At 43.2% G+C, this 18,743-nt stretch overlaps 1 pseudogene; it reads left to right on the forward strand.

The window, feature by feature from the left end:
- The first annotated feature begins 1,709 nt into the window (after window positions 1–1,709).
- Window positions 1,710–6,457, forward strand: LOC125554912 (annotated as a pseudogene).
- The last annotated feature ends 12,286 nt before the right edge of the window (window positions 6,458–18,743 follow it).

Genomic DNA, 18,743 nt, shown 5'->3' on the forward strand with positions numbered 1-18,743 from the left:
GTAGTTGGGGTGTGCACCATAGAGGATGTAAAACAGTGTGTGTTGGTGACGGGGGCGGCACCGCCTTCGGTTCAGAAGGAACGTGGCGGTCTGGAGTGCTTCTGCCCAGTATGAGTAAGGCATGGAGGCATGAACGAGTAGAGCGCATGTGATGTCATTTAGTGTGCGGAGAGCGTGCTCAGCGTGCCTATTCTGTGGAGATGTGTAAGGGCATGACATATGCAGAATGATGCCGAGGGAGGAGAAGAATTGACAGGCAGCAAAGCTTTCAAACTCCCGCTCGTTGTCTGTTTGGACCATCAGGTTGAAGTGAGTGCAGGCGAGGCATACAAATGCACGGAGTGTCGGTAGAATATCTGATTTCTGTTTGAGAGGAAACGTCCACATGAAATGACTATAGTCATCAACCACGACTAAGTAACACTAAAAACTAGAAAAACTAAGCATGGGTGAGGTCCATACATCACAATGTACAAGCTGGAAAGGGAAATATGAGACATGATCTGAAGAACTGAAAGGTAAAAGATGACTTTTTTCCTAATTGACAGGCGGTGCAGATGTCTCCGTCGGAGCCAGGGGCGTGCATGGAGGCGTGGCAGAGGGTGGAGTCCAGCGCATCATCACCAAGGTGAACAAGGCGCCGGTGTCAGGTATCGCGCGTAACGGCAATGAAGGCGTGGGGTGCTTGGGACCAGTGTGATGGATGGAGAGGGTAGATCTCGTCCGGTGAATCACAGCGGAGGATCTTCGCCTTCTTCTTCAATCCTTGAAAGAAAAACTAAAGTCATCAAATTCCACGTTAACTAGGTTGTCAAGCATAAGAGTTTTAACGGAAATGATGTTTTTGATTAAGTGTGGAGAGACTAGGATGTTACGAAGAGATAGGTTTTGGGAGGAAGTGGGGATGGTGTGTTGACCTATGTTCGTGACTGCAAGCGTGGATCCATTGGCAACTATGATATCAGGAGAAAAACTGGGGTAGGATGAAGTGAGAATACCAAAGATGAGGCCATGTGACACGTCGCACTGGAGTCGTGGTACCATTCACCACGGGAGCTCGACTGCGTCTGCCCTTGCTACATGCTCATGGCGTTGAGAGCCTGGCCAGAGCATCCTGATCCCAAGCCTGCTGCGGCGCCGCGGGAGGTGCGCCGGCCGTAGACGGGGTGTGGAGGGACGTCCCCGTGCTGCTAGTGTGCTGGAGGAGCCGAGGCAGGCGGTGGGGGCACGCCGTACTGAGCTGCTACGCTGGTGAAGGGGGTCGGGCCACAAGGTTGTGGCCCAAGGATGCCCGCGCCGGGAGCATGGGGGCGCCAAGGCATGGACCAGGCGTGGACCATGCTCGTCCATGGCGCCGGAGCAGGAGCAGATGGGCGCGGTGGAGGAGCAGCTCCGCCGTAGTGAGATGGCCTGCCCCTGCCGGAGGCCTTGCAATTCCCTTTGCCGCGGCTGCCACCACGGCCGCCCCCACCGGGGCGGTTGTTGTTGTCGCCAGCCCCGCCGGAGTCCGGGTTCGCTGGTGCACGCGCAGTGTGCAGGGCGATGTCATGGGGAGTTTCCTCGGCTTGGCGGCTCTCCTCGAGGAGGAGGAATGCACGACAGCACAGGAAGGTGGGGAAGGACGACTGCATGGTGAGTATGGGAACAACATAGCGAAAACAGGGATTGAGACCGTGAATCATGTTGAGGACCTGGTGGCGACCGCAGACATGTTCGCCAAGGTCCGCCAGGCGGTCGTTGGCGCAGTCCTTGAGCCGGGCCAACTAGGAGAGGATGGAGGACGACCCCTGCTCAATGCGGCGAAACTCGGTGGCGAGCCGAACAAGCCGGTATGGTTTACTTTCCACAAGACAAAATATCTCCGAATTAACTGTAATGCATATGCTATCTAGTTACTACAAAATGATTTACTTTCAAACAGCAAGAGTAGAATAAACGAGCAACCGCCAATTGTTTCATAGAAGCTGATGCAACATGTGGGCGATAGTTATCCAAATTTCTCAAAGGTGAAATGTTTCACAGATGATGGCCAACTTACAACAAAGTAACCATTCAGTTTACGTTCCATCATTAAGCTTACAGTCATTTTGTTCCAAAAAGCTCACCCTGCAGCATGCATCATAGAGTTTCCTCTGGCGCTATCTTGAGATCCAGGCAAGATCCGATACACGCGGACGAAGGACGGAAAGATAAAGTTCAGACAGATAGACAATTCACCTAATGTAGCATTCAGTTCTACATGCAAAACCCTCCGAAACCGATCATATGACAGCATGCAACATCAGGGTCAATGTTCTTAGGTTCACTCCGGCCAGCCTGCGCTTTTTGAAACCATTTTATATCCAGTCATTATGAATTCTACTGATTTTCACAGCACATTGTACAGTTGACAGCAAGTCTCATGTGGAACGAAAACTGATAGTAAGCGCAGGCAGTAATATACACAAACTGTTGCATTACCTTCTTCACTTCTTTTCTTTGTGTTGACCCTTCCTCTCCTCCTCTTGCTTTTGTTTCGGAATTTCTCTTTCAGATCTGAAGAACAAGCAAAGGAGGTACTGTTAACTTGCGGACAGCAATCTGATACAGTTCAGTCTTCAGTGAGCATTGCTTATGAGAACATAATAGCAACAATTATCATCATAGCTATGTATGTACATGGAATACACAATCAAGTTGCCTTCATAACACTGATAATGTTATGTATGTCTAGTACATGATCCACCGAGCAACAAATTAGGAGAATATCACCTTGATCTCTCAGCTAGGAAGTTTATCATTTAAATTAGGAATATATCTCTTAGCTTGGGCCTTAAGCCAACTACGGATAAGATCCACAATTTGTTACTCAGCTCAGATTGTTAGGTCTACATAAAGAGGATCCCTGTGAGGAATAAAGCAAAGAAAGAATTAGAAGAAGAATTTAGAGGATCAAGACTTCAGGAAACTTCAAGGCTTTATAATAGGCCAGAAATCACGTGTAAGTTCTGTACCGTTAGTCCGTTATGTATTTGCAGATCTCAAGACTTCTCTGATAATCCTTGCTATCTACAGTAAAATCAGTTGTGGACTACAAGAGGATATTCTATCTGAGCTTGCCCCTGTAAGAACCTGTTGGTTATGCGTGAAGTATCTACATGACATCTGTAGGGAAGGCACCAATCTGCTTGAACTGTTAAACAAGGTAGCATCAGATGTGTTGGATGGAACTAACGGACGTCATCCATTGTGAGATAACTACATCATCAAAACCTTTGGATGCTTCAAAGTAATTTGTATACCTACTTAGGAAGAGGCAATTGCTTAAGAATCGATAAGTTCGACTTAACAAATACATGAAATGAGCCCCTCCAGCAAATAAAAAACAATATTTTCTTAATGTTTGGCCATATATCTAAATTGTTGTATAGATTTGACACAGAAAAAACATCCAATGTTATTTGTTTTAAAATAGTCTTTAATAATATATGTGGTCAGTGTTAGTTCACAACAGGGTTAAACATTCGTATGAGAGGACAACATGGCCACGTGAAAGGAGAGCACTGATTTGGAGAGGAAAAGATGTATTACAGCTGGCCAGATAAGAGATGATTGGCAGGGACTTGCTTACCACTGTAGAAGACTTGATTTTGAAATGCATATCTAAAACAAATATGTAGTCTAGTGCAGATGAATGAAAACTACTAACCCCAAAGGAAACAAATAGCCTAATGTGCAAGTAATGGGCTTGCTGCTGGCAGTACTAATGGTAATCTTATACATGTTTTACAGTGGACAATGGGGTGTTACCAAGTCATGTCACATCAAAAGCAATGATGATTTCTGTGCAGCTACAATGGTACCTCTTTTACTACAGACGGGTGTCCTCGGGACAAACTGCATAGACTGCTTAGACAAAATAAATGTCACACAGTTTGCATATGGATTAGCTGCTTTAGGGCGTGAACTTTAAGTGTTGAAGGTCACTGAAGAACGTAAAATTGAACAGCATTCTCCTTCGGCCGATGATCTGATGGATTTCTATTAAAGGATGGGTGAGACATTAACCATCCAGTATGTAGGTTCTGCTGCTCACAGCAAGGTTAGCATCTTGTTATATCTGTGACTCCCGTCCCGAGTAACATAATCTGCATAACACAAATCTTGAAATGGCGCTTTTTTGTACTAAAACTTTGTATCCATACCGTGGAAGGTGTGCAGTTGTGTACTACTATTTTAATGTATTCTTTACAACCTTTGGAGTAGTTCTAATTTCCCCGAGTAGTTCTAAACTTCTAATTGCCGCATCGCTCTTCCCTTTTCTATCATTTGATATGTACATCTACTTTCCCCTCCGTGCTATTGTGTTCGGCTATTTAGCCACACATTTAAGTCAAATAAACATTAAGGCCACCTGTCACCTGAAGATAGGACTCTGAAAGAGCAGTTGCTAGCTACTATCAAGGGTCAGGTCTGTCATACTTGTGAATTTAGCAAAGGTCAGGCGTACCAGGATAGTTGATACCAAATATCAAATGTTTGCTCTAACAGGTCTTCCTATGATAAAATGAACTTCCTAAATCAATTGGTACATGCAGCTTTGCTCTTTGGAAACAAGTTTACCAGTAGAGGTTGTTAACAGGGCGAGCACATCTGCCACCCAAGCACCTTGAGTGTATTTTCTGAAAATGTAAAGCTTGAGTGTTTGTATCTGAAATTTTTGTGACCAAAATAGTAGGCATTTCTTACTGATTATAGTTTTTGACAAAAGGCCGATAGTTGAGTTTTATTTTAAGTGTTTGGTGTTGTAATCTTGAATATCTTTATTTCAGAATGATTTGTTGGTAGGCAGTCAATTCAGTAGTCAACACAAATCCAACTTGGTATTTTGAATGCTCAGTGTAAATCTTCCATTGTAAGGGAAACTCTAACCGTTCTACTCCACTAAGCTTTGCTCGGACCTAGCCAAACTCCTTAATTTAATGGAGTAAAAATCAAATTTGCAAAGTTCAACCTAGTCTCAACCGAAATTTGCATACCTTCAACCTAGCCGAACACATTGTCTTGACAATCAAAATTTAAACTTAAACCCTAAACTAAACTACTATTCATCATCATCGCCATGGTAGAGGTCGAGCCAATCACCGCCCATTGGGTTCAGGCCGGTGCCTTCATCGCGGAGCCGGTGAAGATGCACCGCCCCTCCTCAACGTTGAACTCCTTCTCCTCCTTGCCGCCGCCATCGCCGCCTTGCTCCTCGTCGTCAGAGATGAAGATGAACTCACCATTGACCGCCCGCTCGGCCTACACGAGCTCGGGGTACTAGCAGCGGAGGTCCGCTATGTACTCCTCAGCGGCAGCCTCTACCGTGATGAGCTCCCACGCCTCCGAGTCCTCCTGAGACGTCGCCGCATCCACCACCCCCCGGCTGCGGCGGGACTAGGTAGGCGGGCGATGTCCCCCATGGGAATTTGAGCCGAGCCTTCACGTCGGGGAACCGCACCTGCCATCGTTCATATTCCATGGCGGTGAGCTCCGCCATGTGGAATGACCCGATCGACTTACTCTTATGGGTCTCCCGGTCAGTGATCTCACCACCCACGTCCCGCACGCTCGCTGGATAACCCCAAGGCATTTCCTCTATGGTTGCCATGATGGAGTGAGGTCGGGGAAGTCAGCAATACGGCGGGCGGAGGCCGCATCTTCTGGGAGGTGGGAGCTTGAGGACGTGCCACTTGAAGACGAAACACTGGTATGGTGGCACAGATCCGCGCTGCAGATCGGGAGCGAAACGTGGCGGCAATGGGATCCGGACATTCGGAGGATGGGGCGTCGAGGAATAGCTGGGAGAGTCGCCGACGGTGGGGATCAGGGAGGAGGAGAGGCAGAGGAGGCGGGGATGAGGAGAAATGGTGTATTTTTACTCGTACACCTAGCGGTGGAGTAAAAATAGGGGCGGCGAAGGCGGCTCATGATAATTTATCCTCCACCATGGAGTATTGCGGATCGGCTTGGTCCCGGTTAGAGGAGTAAAACCGGATTTTTACTCCTCTAATAGGTTATTGGGGATCGGTTAGAGTTGCCTAAACATGCCACAGATCTTCTATGAGCAAAGAGGGCAGTGGAAGGCAGCAACCCAATCCAAGGAGTTCCTTCGAACTCTTCATCGTTACTACAATAATGGCTACACAAATCCTGAGAAGCAGGATGCCATAAATGTGTGAGCTTCTTCATGTCTGCAAAAATCATGCTCACAAAACCAATCGAAAAAGCCGACATTGGTCTAATATTATTTCACACAAGATTTATCTGTTGTGTTTTCTTAAAGAGCAGGTTCTTGGGTGTTTTCCAGCCTCAACAAAGCGGACCTCCTTGGCGGAAGTTGAACTCGGATTAGCATTCCAATAACGGACGTCAAGGAACTTTAAGTGAAGAAACTGGAAGGTGCTGCTCTTTCATTAACAACAACATTGCTTGATGAGTTGCTGTCCAACATATTATGTACACAATTAGCTTTTACTTGGACACTGCTCTTGACTTTAATCAGACGGTATATCAAAGTAGAATTTGTTTTATAAAGGGTGGTTTAATTATTACTTAAAAGGTTTAAGCACTACACCCGGCGCATTATTTCAAAGTAGAAATTGTTAAATATAGTAACTTGATCCATTCCCTCATTCCATGGGCTGAAGGCCAATATGAGTCCCTACAACAATACAACTGCCTCTAACAAAAATGTCATTGTGGTTCTCACTTCTTGGTCCATGTATTATTTGTCAAAAAGGTGTCACCAATCAATAAATACCCCCTAACCCTAGCACACAACAGATAACCATGGATATTCACATTGTTGCATAAATTTGTAGCACATGATTGCTAAAAAAGTAACTTTCGCGGCAAAACCTACCCAGTACAAGTACACGACTTAGTTAAATGCAAGAAAAAACAATGAAGTGACCAATGGCAAGGCAAATGAAAATGACTAGATAAGTAGTATATATCTTTGAGAAATCATTTCGTACAGGTGAAATAACTACGTGCTCTATGGGGCTTATGAATGATGCGGCCTGAGTTTCCTGTTTCTTTTGCATTGCTTTGCGTTGACGACTATCTCTTTGCTTATTCTGTAAGAGGTAGGACGACCAACCAGACGCACTACACGACAAAATGCTTTGGTTGGCACTGACTGTTCCAATTTGTGGTTGTCCATGGGTTCGTTGTTCACGTTGTGAGTGGCGCCATAGCCCATTCTTAAACATTTTCTCATACCACACGGCAAAATGCTTTGGTTGGATTTGGCTGCCTAATTTTCCTATCTGTAGCAGTCCAAGCAGTTGCAACGCACGAGCCCTTTTGCTAGTAAACTAAAAAGGCCGCCCTCCCTAGCTAAAATATGAGCAACTTTGTTGGCTTCTCGTCGTGTCCATGTCACTCGAAAATCACCAACGTCAGCCATCAAATCCTTGTTCTCCTGGATGGGAGATACAATCACTGCTCTCGTGAGGCCAAGTTCAGACGCCATTTGTACTCCCCTTCGGCAAGCAACTAACTCCACATGCTCAGCAGAAGAAACGTTGTTGAAAGCATAACATTGAACAGCCCTGAATGTGTTTCTATAGTCTCGCAAAACCACTCTACCCCACCTCCCGACCCATTGTTCTTCAGAGATCCATCTACATTTATTTTAATCCAACTCTCTTCTGGTGGCTCCCATCGGACATCCTTCTGCACTGCCGGGGCAGTCCCCTTTGATCCGTTAACTTCAAGCCACTCATCCAGGAGTGTAAATACACGCCCGGCCAATTCATAAAAATTGTCAAAATTTCTACTTTCTCTTGCTGCATTACGGACCAGCCACATGTGATATAGGGTCATTATCATCACCGCATACTCGGATTCTTTGTTTTTGCACAACCAATTTAACAACCAGCAAGAAAGTTGTTGTTGATTCTCCATGAACACAGGTGGACAGAATATCGAATTGATACCCCTCCTCTCATGCAGTAACTCCCAGTAGTGCTTAGGATACGGACATCTCCAAAAGCGATGAAGAACCGTTTCTTCTCGCCCACACACCAAGCAGAAAATTCCCGGATTAATTCGTCTCCTATGTAACTCAGCACCGTTAGCTAGTCCATTTTTTTAACACTCGCCAAACATGGACCTTAGTTTTCCCTAGCACCTGTGTACTCCATAATTCATTCCAGGCGGCATGCATGGCCGCTGCCGACGAGGCTTCCGGGACTCCTGTTCGTAATTCCCTGAGCTTCATCTCTAAGTGGTAGGCTGGGCGAATAGAGAACTGACCATTTTACTTGAAGTTCCATGCGAGAAAATCCTCCCTTCCCGGTCCTCCAACTGATATTTGACAAATATCCGCCACATCGATCTCATGGAATACTTTGCTGAAGTGTGGTCATGTCCCAATTTTCCCCTGTGTAATCTAGAAGCTCATTAACATGGTTCATATTCTGCGCATCTCTAACTCCCACAGGTTCATCGTTCCTTCCCTGGGAATCCAATTTTCTGTCCACACCTTGATCTTAGACCCAGCTCCTACTCGCCACATTAGAACTTCCTTTAGAAGATGACATCCATGATTGATACCCTTCCATGTTGCAGAAGCACTCTTAGGAAATGACGCTTCCATAAAATCAGACCGAGGAAAATGTCTGGCCTTTAAAACTCGAGCATACAACGAGTTGGGAACAGTGAGAATCCTCCATGCTTGTTTTGCAAGTAGGGCTTTATTGAAAGCTTCATAATCCCTAAAGCCCATCCCTCCCACTTGTTTTCTTCTACACATCTTCTCCCATGCAATCCAATGTACCTTACGCTTTCCTTGACCTGCTCCCCACCAAAAGTTTGAAGAAATAGATTTCAGATTCTGGCACAATTTCATGGTGAAATGGAAACAACTCATGGCAAAAGTAGGAGTAGCTTGAACTAGTAGAAAAAGCCCCATTTGTCCCGGTTCATAAGGCCCATTTGTCCCAGTTCGGGAACCGGGACTAAAGGGTCGGTACTAAAGCCCAATACCTTTAGTCCCGGTTCTTATACGAACCGGGACAGATGGGGCTCCACGTGGCCGCTGCGGCTTGCCCATGCAGGGGGGCCTTTTGTCCCGGTTGGTAGCAACAACCGGGACCAAAAGGCAGCCATGCGTCAGCAGTTCAGGGGGGGGGTTTTTTTTTTTTTAAGGGGGGGGGGGGGGTTGGGGGTTTTGGGGGTTTTGTAGGGTTAATTTAGGGGTTTCATATATTGTGTTAGCTAGCTAATAGAGAGAAGTGTCCTCTCTTATCTCCGTGCTTGGTCGACGCTATACGTACTATACATATAGAGAGGACTCGACACGCTAGCTAGTAAGCAAATGAAAGAAACCATTAAGTACACAAGATCGTCATGAACATATACAAAGAGAAGTGATCGACCTCTCTTTCTCTGAGAGATTAGTCGAACAACAAGTTTTCGTACATCTATCCGACGCTACTAGCTACATATATACAATATAAGATCTCTTACAATCCCTAGCATCTGATGTCAAGTTCCACATGGTATTCTCCATCTTTATCTATGACGTGGTCAAGAAAGAATCCCGCCAATTCCTCTTGAATTGATTTTATGCGATCTTGTGGTAGGAGTGTTGGGGAACGTGGTAATTTCAAAAAAATTCCTACGCACACGCAAGATCATGGTGATGCATAGCAACGAGAGGGGAGAGTGTCGTCCACGTACCCTTGTAGACCGATCGGAAGCGTTATGACAACGCGGTTGATGTAGTTGTATGTCTTCACGATCGACCGATCCTCAGTACCGAACGTACGGCACCTCCGCGTTCAGCACACGTTCAGCTCAGTGACGATCTAGTAGAGCTTGAAGGAGAGTTTCGTCAGCACGACGGCTTGGTGACGATGTTGATGAAGCTACCATCGCAGGGCTTTGCTTAAGCACCGCTACAGTATAACCGAGGTGGATTATGGTAGAGGGGGGCACCGCACACGGCTGGGAGAGATCAATGATCAACTTTTTGTGTGTTCTAGGGTGCCCCCCTTGCATACATGATAGAGCCTATGGCTGAAGCATAGGGAACACTTTTCATTTTATCTCTATCTTCTGCAGTGGTCGGGCATTGAGTCTTAGTCAACTTCACACCTTGTAACACAGGCAAGAACCATTTCTTTGCTTAATCCATTTTGAACTTTTTCAAAACTTTATCAAGTTATGTGCTTTGTGAAAGTCCAATTAAGCGTCTTGATATATCTCTATAGATCTTGATGCCCAATATATAAGCAGCTTCTCTGAGGTCTTTCATTGAAAAACTCTTATTCAATTATCCTTTTATGCTATCTAGAAATTCTATGTCATTTCGAATCAGCAATATGTCATCCACATATAATATTAGAAATGCTACAGAGCTCCCACTCACTTTCTTGTAAATACAGGCTTCTCCAAAAGTCTGTATAAAACCATATGCTTTGATCACACTATCAAAACGTTTATTCCAACTCCGTGAGGCTTGCACCAGTCCATAAATGGATCGCTGGAGCTTGCACACTTTGTTAGCTCCCTTTGGATCGACAAACCTTCTGGATGCATCATATACAACCCTTCTTCCAGAAATCCATTCAGGAATGCAGTTTTGACATCCATCTGCCAAATTTCATAATCATAAAATGCGGCAATTGCTAGCATGATTCAGACAGACTTAAGCATCGCTACGGGTGAGAAAGTCTCATCGTAGTCAACTCCTTGAACTTGTCGAAAACCTTTCGCAACAAGTCAAGCTTTGTAGACAGTAACATTACCATCAACGTCAGTCTTCTTCTTGGAGATCCATTTATTATCAATGGCTTGCTGATCATCGAGCAAGTCAACCAAAGTCCACACTTTGTTCTCATACATGGATCCCATCTCAGATTTCATGGCCTCAAGCCATTTTGCGGAATCTGGGCTCAACATTGCTTCTTCATAGTTCGTAGGTTCATCATGGTCAAGTAACATGACTTCCAGAACAGGATTACCGTACCACTCTGGTGTGGATCTTACTCTGGTTAACCTACGAGGTTCGGTAGTAACTTAATCTGAAGTTTCATGATCATTATCATTAGCTTCCTCACTAATTGGTGTAGGTGTTACAGGATCCGGTTTCTGTGATGAACTACTTTCCAATAAGGGAGCAGGTACAGTTACCTCAGCAAGTTCTACTTTCCTCCCACTCATTTCTTTCAAGAGAAACTCCTTCTCTAGAAAGGATCCATTCTTAGCAATGAATGTCTTGCCTTCGGATCTGTGATAGAAGGTGTACCCAACAGTCTCCTTTGGGTATCCTATGAAGACACATTTCTCCGATTTGGGTTCGAGCTTATCAGGTTGAAGCTTTTTCACATAAGCATCACAACCCCAAACTTTAAGAAACGACAACTTTGGTTTCTTGCCAAACCACAGTTCATAAGGCGTCATCTCAACGGATTTCGATGGTGCCCTATTTAACATGAATGCAGCCGTCTCTAAAGCATAACCCCAAAAATGGTAGCGGTAAATCAGTAAGAGACATCATAGATCACACCATATCTAGTAAAGTACGATTACGACGTTCGGACACACCATTACGCTGTGGTGTTCCGGGTGGCGTGAGTTGCGAAACTATTCCGCATTGTTTCAAATGTAGACCAAACTCGTAACTCAAATATTCTCCTCCACGATTAGATCGTAGAAACTTTATTTTATTGTTATGATGATTTTCCACTTCATTCTGAAATTATTTGAACTTTTCAAATGTTTCAGACTTATGTTTCATTAAGTAGATATACCCATATCTGCTCAAATCATCTGTGATGGTGAGAAAATAACGATACCCGCCGCGAGCCTCAATATTCATCGGACCACATACATCAGTATGTATGATTTCCAATAAATCTGTTGCTCGCTCCATTGTTCCGGAGAACGACGTTTTAGTCATTTTGCCCATGAGGCATGGTTCTCAAGTACCAAGTGATTCCAGAAGTCCATTAGTATGGAGTTTCTTCATGCGCTTTACACCAATATGACCTAAACGGCAGTGTGACAAATAAGTTGCACTATCATTATCAGCTCTGCATTTTTTGGCTTCAACATTATGAATATGTGTATCACTACTATCGAGATGTAAGACAAATAGACCACTCTTCAAGGGTGCATGACCATAAAAGATATTATTCATATAAATAGAACAGCCATTATTCTCAGATTTAAATGGATAACCGTCTCGCAACAAACAAGATCCATATATAATGTTCAAACGCCGGCACCAAATAACAATTATTCAGGTCTAAAACTAATCCCGAAGGTAGATATAGAGGTAGCATGTCGACTGCGATCACATCGACTTTGGAACCATTTCCCACGCGCATCGTCACCTCGTCCTTAGCCAGTCTTCGCTTAAACCGTAGTCCCTGTGTCGAGATGCAAATATTATCAACAGAACTAGTATAAATACCCAGGTGCTACTGCGAGCTCTAGTAAGGTACACATCAATAACACCTATATCACATATACCTTTGTTCACTGCTACCTCTTGAGCACCGTGTTGGTTTTCCCTTGAAGAGGAAAGGGTGGTGCAGTAAAGCAGCGTAAGTATTTCCCTCAGTTTTTGAGAACCAAGGTATCAATCCAGTAGGAGACCACGCGCGAGTCACCTCGTGCCTACACACACAAATACGAACCTCAAAACTAACGCGATAAAGGGTTTGTCAATCCCTTCACGGCCACTTGCAAGAGTGAGATTTGATAGAGATGATAATAATAAGATAAGTATTTTTGGTATTTTTATGATATAGATTGAAAGTAAAAGATGGCAAAATAAAGTAGATTGGAAACTTCTATGATGGAAAATAGACCCGGTGGCCATAGGTTTCACTAGTGGCTTCTCTCAAGATAGCATAAGTATTACGGTGGGTGAACAAATTACTGTCGAGCAATTGATAGAAAAGCGAATAATTATGAGAATATCTAGGCATGATCATCTATATAGGCATCACGTCCGAGACAAGTAGACCGAAATGATTCTGCATCTACTACTATTACTCCACACATCGACCGCTATCCAGCATGCATCTAGAGTATTAAGTTCATAAGAACAGAGTAGCGCCTTAAGCAAGATGCCATGATGTAGAGGGATAAACTCATGCAATATGATGTAAACCCCATCTTTTTATCCTCGATGGAAAAAATACAATACGTTTCGTTTCCCTTTCTGTCACTGGGATCGAGCACTGTAAGATTGAACCCAAAGCTAAGCACTTCTCCCATTGCAAGAAAGATCAAGCTAGTAGGCCAAACCAAACTGATAATTCGAAGAGACTTGCAAAGACAAACCAATCATACATAAAAGAATTCAGAGAAGATTCAAATATTGTTCATAGATAATCTAGATCATAAACCCACAATTCATCGGATCTCGACAAACACACCACAAAAAGAAGAGTTACATTGAATAGATCTCCAAGAGAATCGAGGAGAACTTTGTATTGAGATCCAAAGAGAGAGAAGAAGCCATCTAGCTACTAGCTATGGACCCGAAGGTCTGAAGTAAACTACTCACACATCACCGGAGAGGCCATGGAGTTGATGTAGAGGCCCTCCGTGAACAATGCCCCCTCCGGCGGAGCTCCGGAAAAGGCCCCAAGATGGGATCTCTTGGGTACAGAAGGTTGCGGCGGTGGAATTAGGTTTTCGTGTTGCCCCTGGATGTTTGCGGGGTATATGGATATATATATAGGAGGAAGAAGTAGGTCGGTGGAGCAACGAGGGGCCCACGAGGGTGGAGGGCGCGCCTAGGGGGTGGGCACGCCCCCCTGCCTCGTGGCCTCCTCGATTGTTTCTTGACGTCCACTGCAAGTCTCCTGGATCACGTTTGTTCCAAAAATAACGCTCCCGAAGGTTTCATTCCGTTTGGACTCCGTTTGATATTCCTTTCCGGCGAAACTCCAAAATAGGCAAAAAACAGCAATTTGGGTTGGGCCTCCGGTTAATATGTTAGTCCCAAAAATATTATAAAAGTGTAAAAATAATCCCATTAACATCCAAAATAGATAATATAATATCATGGAACAATCAAGAATTATAGATACGTTGGAGTCGTATCAAGCATCCCCAAGCTTAATTCCTGCTTGTCGTCGAGCAGGTAAATGATAAAAACAGAATTTTTGATGTGGAATGCTTCCTAACATATTTCTCAATGTAATTTTTCTTTATTGTGGAATGAATGTTCATATCCGAAAGATTCAAGATAAAATTTTAATATTGACATAGAAATAATAATACTTCAAGTATACTAACTAAGCAATCGTGTCTTGTCAAAATAACATGGCCAAAGAAAGTTATCCCTACAAAATCATATAGTCTGGCTATGTTCTATCTTCATCACACAAAATATTAAATCATGCAAAACCCCGATGACAAGCCAAGCAATTGTTTAATACTTTTGATGTTCTCAAACTTTTTCAATCTTCACGCAATATATGAGCGTGAGCCATGGATATAGCACTATGGTGGAATAGAATGGTGGTTGTGGAGAAGACAAAAAGGAGAAGATAGCTCACATCAACTAGGCGTATCAACGGGCTATGGAGATGCCCATTAATAGATATCAATGTGAGTGAGTAAGGATTTCCATGCAACGGATGCACTAGAGCTATAAGTGTATGAAAGATCAACAAAAGAAACTAAGTGGGTGTGCATCCAACTTTCTTGCTCACGAAGACCTAGGGCAATTTGAGGAAGCCCATCATTGGAATATATAAGCCAAGTTCTATAATGTAAAATTCCCACTAGTTTATGAAAGTCACAACATAAGAGACTCTCCATCATGAAGATCATGGTGCTACTTTAAAGCACAAGTGTGGAAAAAGGATAGTAACATTGTACCTTCTCTCTTTTTTCTCTCATTTCATTTTTTTCTCTTTATTTTATTTGGGCCTTCTTCCTTTTTTCTTTTTGGCCTCTTTTCTTCTCTTTTCTTTCTTTTTCTTTTCGTCCGGAGTCTCATCCCGACTTGTCGAGGAATCATAGTCTCCATCATCCTTTCCTCACTGGGACAATGCTCTAGTAATGATGATCATCACACTTGTTTTTACTTACAACTCAAGAATTAATTACAACTCAATGCTTAGAACAAAATATGACTCTATGTGATTGCCTCCGGCGGTGTACCGGGATATGCAATGAATCAAGAGTGACATGTATGAAAAAATTATGAACGGTGGCTTTGCCACAAATACGATGTCAACTACATGATCTTGCAAAGCAATATGACAATGATGAAGCATGTCATAGCAAACGGAACGGTGGAAGTTGCATGGCAATATATCTCGGAATGGCTATGGAAATGCCATAATAGGTAGGTATGGTGGCTTTTTTGAGGAAGGTATATGGTGGTTTATGGTACCGGCGAAAGTTGCGTGGTACTAGAGAGGCTAGCAATTGTGGAAGGGTGAGGGTGTGTATAATCCATGGACTCAACATTAGTCATAAAGAACTCACATACTTATTGCAAAAATCTATTAGTTATCGAAACAAAGTACTACGCGCATGCTCCTAGGGGGATAGATTGGTAGGAAAAGACCATCGCTCGTCCCCGACCGCCACTCGTAAGGAAGGCAATCAATAAATAAATCATGCTCCGACTTCATCACATAACGGTTCACCAGACATGCATGCTACGGGAATCACAAACTTCAACACAAGTATTTCTCAAATTCACAACTACTCAACTAGCACGACTCTAATATCATCATCTCCATATCTCAAAACAATCATCAAGTATAAAACTTCTCTTAGTATTCAATGCACTTACATGAAAGTTTTTATTATGCCTAAAAGAAAATTGCCATGTTGTTCTAAAGGACTCTCAAAATAATATAAGTGAAGCATGAGATATCTATTATTCCTATAAAATAGAACCACCACTGTGCTCTAAAAGATATAAGTGAAGCATTAGAGCAAAAAACTATATAGCTCAAAAGATATAAGTGAAGCACATAGAGTATTCTAATAAATTCCAATTCATGTGTGTATCTCTCAAAAGGTGTGTACAGAAAGGATGATTGTGGTAAACTAAAAGGCAAAGACTCAAATCATACAAGACACTCCAAGCAAAACACATATCATGTGGCGAATAAAAATATAGCTCCAAGTAAAGTTACCGATGAACGAAGACAAAAGAGGGGATGCCTTCCGGGGCATCCCCAAGCTTAGGATTTTTGGTGTCCTTGTATTTTACCTTTGAGTTCCATGGGCATCCCCAAGCTTAGGCTCTTGCCACTCCTTGTTCCATAATCCATCAAATCTTTACCCAAAACTTGAAAACTTCACAACACAAAACTTAACAAGAGTATCTCGTGAGCTACGTTAGCGAAAGAAAACAAAACACCACCTCAAGGTACTGTAATGAACTCATTATTTATTTATATTGGTGTTAAACCTACTGTATTACAACTTCTATATGGTTTATAAACTCTTTTACTAGCCATAGATTCATTAAAATAAGCAAACAACACACGAAAAACAGAATCTGTAAAAAACATAACAGTCTGTAGTAATCTGTAACTAACGCAAACTTATGCAACCCCAAAAATTCTAAAATAAATTTCCAGACGTTAGTAATTTATCTATTAATCATCTACAAAAATAATTAACTAAATATCAGTCTCCAATAAAAAATGTTAGCAATTCTCGTGAGCGCTAAAGTTTCTGTTTTTTACAGCAGGATCGAAAAGACTTTCCCCAAGTCTTCCCAACGGTTTTACTTGGCACAAACACTAATTAAACACAAAAAACACAACCAAAACAGAGGCTAGATAAATTATTTATTACTAAACAGGAGCAAAAATCAAGGAATAAAAATAAAATTGGTCTGCCTCCCAACAAGCGCTATTGTTTAACGCCCCTAGCTAGGCATAAAAGCGAAGATAGATCTAGGTATTGCCATCTTTGGTAGGCAATCCATAAGTGGCTCTCATAATAGATTCATATGGTAATTTAACTTTCTTTATAGGGAAGTGTTCCATGCCTTTCCTTAATGGAAATTGGAATTTAATATTCCCTTCCTTCATATCAATAATTGCACCAATCGTTCTAAGGAAAGGTCTACCAAGAATAATAGGACATGAAGGATTGCAATCTATATCAAGAACAATAAAATCCACGGGCACATAATTCCTATTTTCAACAATAAGAACATCATTAATCTTTCTCATAGGTTTCTTAATAGTGGAATCCGCAAGGCGCAACTTTAAAGAACAATCATCAAATTCACGGAAACCTTGCAAATCACACAAAGTTTTTGGGATTGTGGAAACACGAGCACCCAAATCACACAAAGCATAGCATTCATGATCTTTAATTTTAAATTTAATTGTAGGTTCCCACTCATCATAAAGTTTTCTAGGGATAGAAACTTCCAACTCAAGTTTTTCTTCATAAGATTGCATCAAAGCATCAACGATATGTTTAGTAAAAGCTTTATTTTGACTATAAGCATGAGGAGAATTTAGCATGGATTGCAACAAGGAAATACAATCTATCAAAGAGAAATTATAATAATTAAATTCATTGCAATCCAAGATAGTTGGTTCGTTGCTATTTAAAGTTTTAACCTCTTCAATCCCACTTTTAACAATTTTTGCATCAAGATCTAAAAACTCCGAATTTTTGGGACACCGCCTTCTAACTAAAGTTGAATCATCTCTGTTGGGTTTCGTAGTAATTTCAAAAAAATTCCTACGCACACGCAGGATCATGGTGATGCATAGTAACGAGAGGGGGAGAGTGTGATCTATGTACCCTTGTAGATCGACAACGGAAGCGCTAACTTGGTTGATGTAGTCGTACGCCTTCACGGCCCAACCGATCAAGCACCGAAACTACGGCACCTCCGAGTTCTAGCACACGTTCAGCTCGATGACGATCCCCAGACTCCGATCCAGCAAAGTGTCGGGGAAGAGTTCCGTCAGCATGACGGCGTGGTGACGATCTTGATATACTACTGTCGCAGGGCTTCGCCTAAGCACCGCTACAATATTATCGAGGACTATGGTGGAAGGGGGCACCGCACACGGCTAAGAATATGATCACGTGGATCAACTTGTCTCTAGGGGGTGCCCCTACCTCTGTATATAAAGGTTCAAGGGAGGGGGGCCGGCCGGCTAGGAGTGGCGCGCCAGGAGGAGTCCTACTCCCTCTCGGAGTAGGACTCCCCCCCTTTCCTAGTTGGAATAGGATTCGTGGGGTGGGAAAAGAGAGAGAGAAGGAGGGGGGCGCCGGCCCCCTCTCTCCTTGTCCTATTTGGACTAGGGGTGGAGGGGCGCATGGCCCAGTCCTGGCTGCCTCTTCTCTTCTTCCACTAAGGCCCACTAAGGCCCATATACCTCCCGGGGGGTTCCGGTAACCTCCCGGTATTCCGGTAAAATCCCGATTTCACCCGGAACACTTCCAATATCCAAACATAGGCTTCCAATATATCAATCTTTATGTCTCGACCATTTCGAGACTCCTCGTCATGTCCGTGATCACATCCGGGACTCCGAACAACCTTCGGTACATCAAAATGCATAAACTCATAATATAACTGTCATCGTAACCTTAAGCGTGCGGACCCTACGGGTTCGAGAACAATGTAGACATGACTGAGACACGTCTCCGGTCAATAACCAATAGCGGAACCTGGATGCTCATATTGGCTCCTACATATTCTACGAAGATCTTTTATCGGTCAGACCGCATAACAA

This window comes from Triticum urartu, chromosome 4 (genome assembly GCF_003073215.2).
Source record: "Triticum urartu cultivar G1812 chromosome 4, Tu2.1, whole genome shotgun sequence".
Classification (NCBI taxonomy): Eukaryota; Viridiplantae; Streptophyta; class Magnoliopsida; order Poales; family Poaceae; genus Triticum; species Triticum urartu.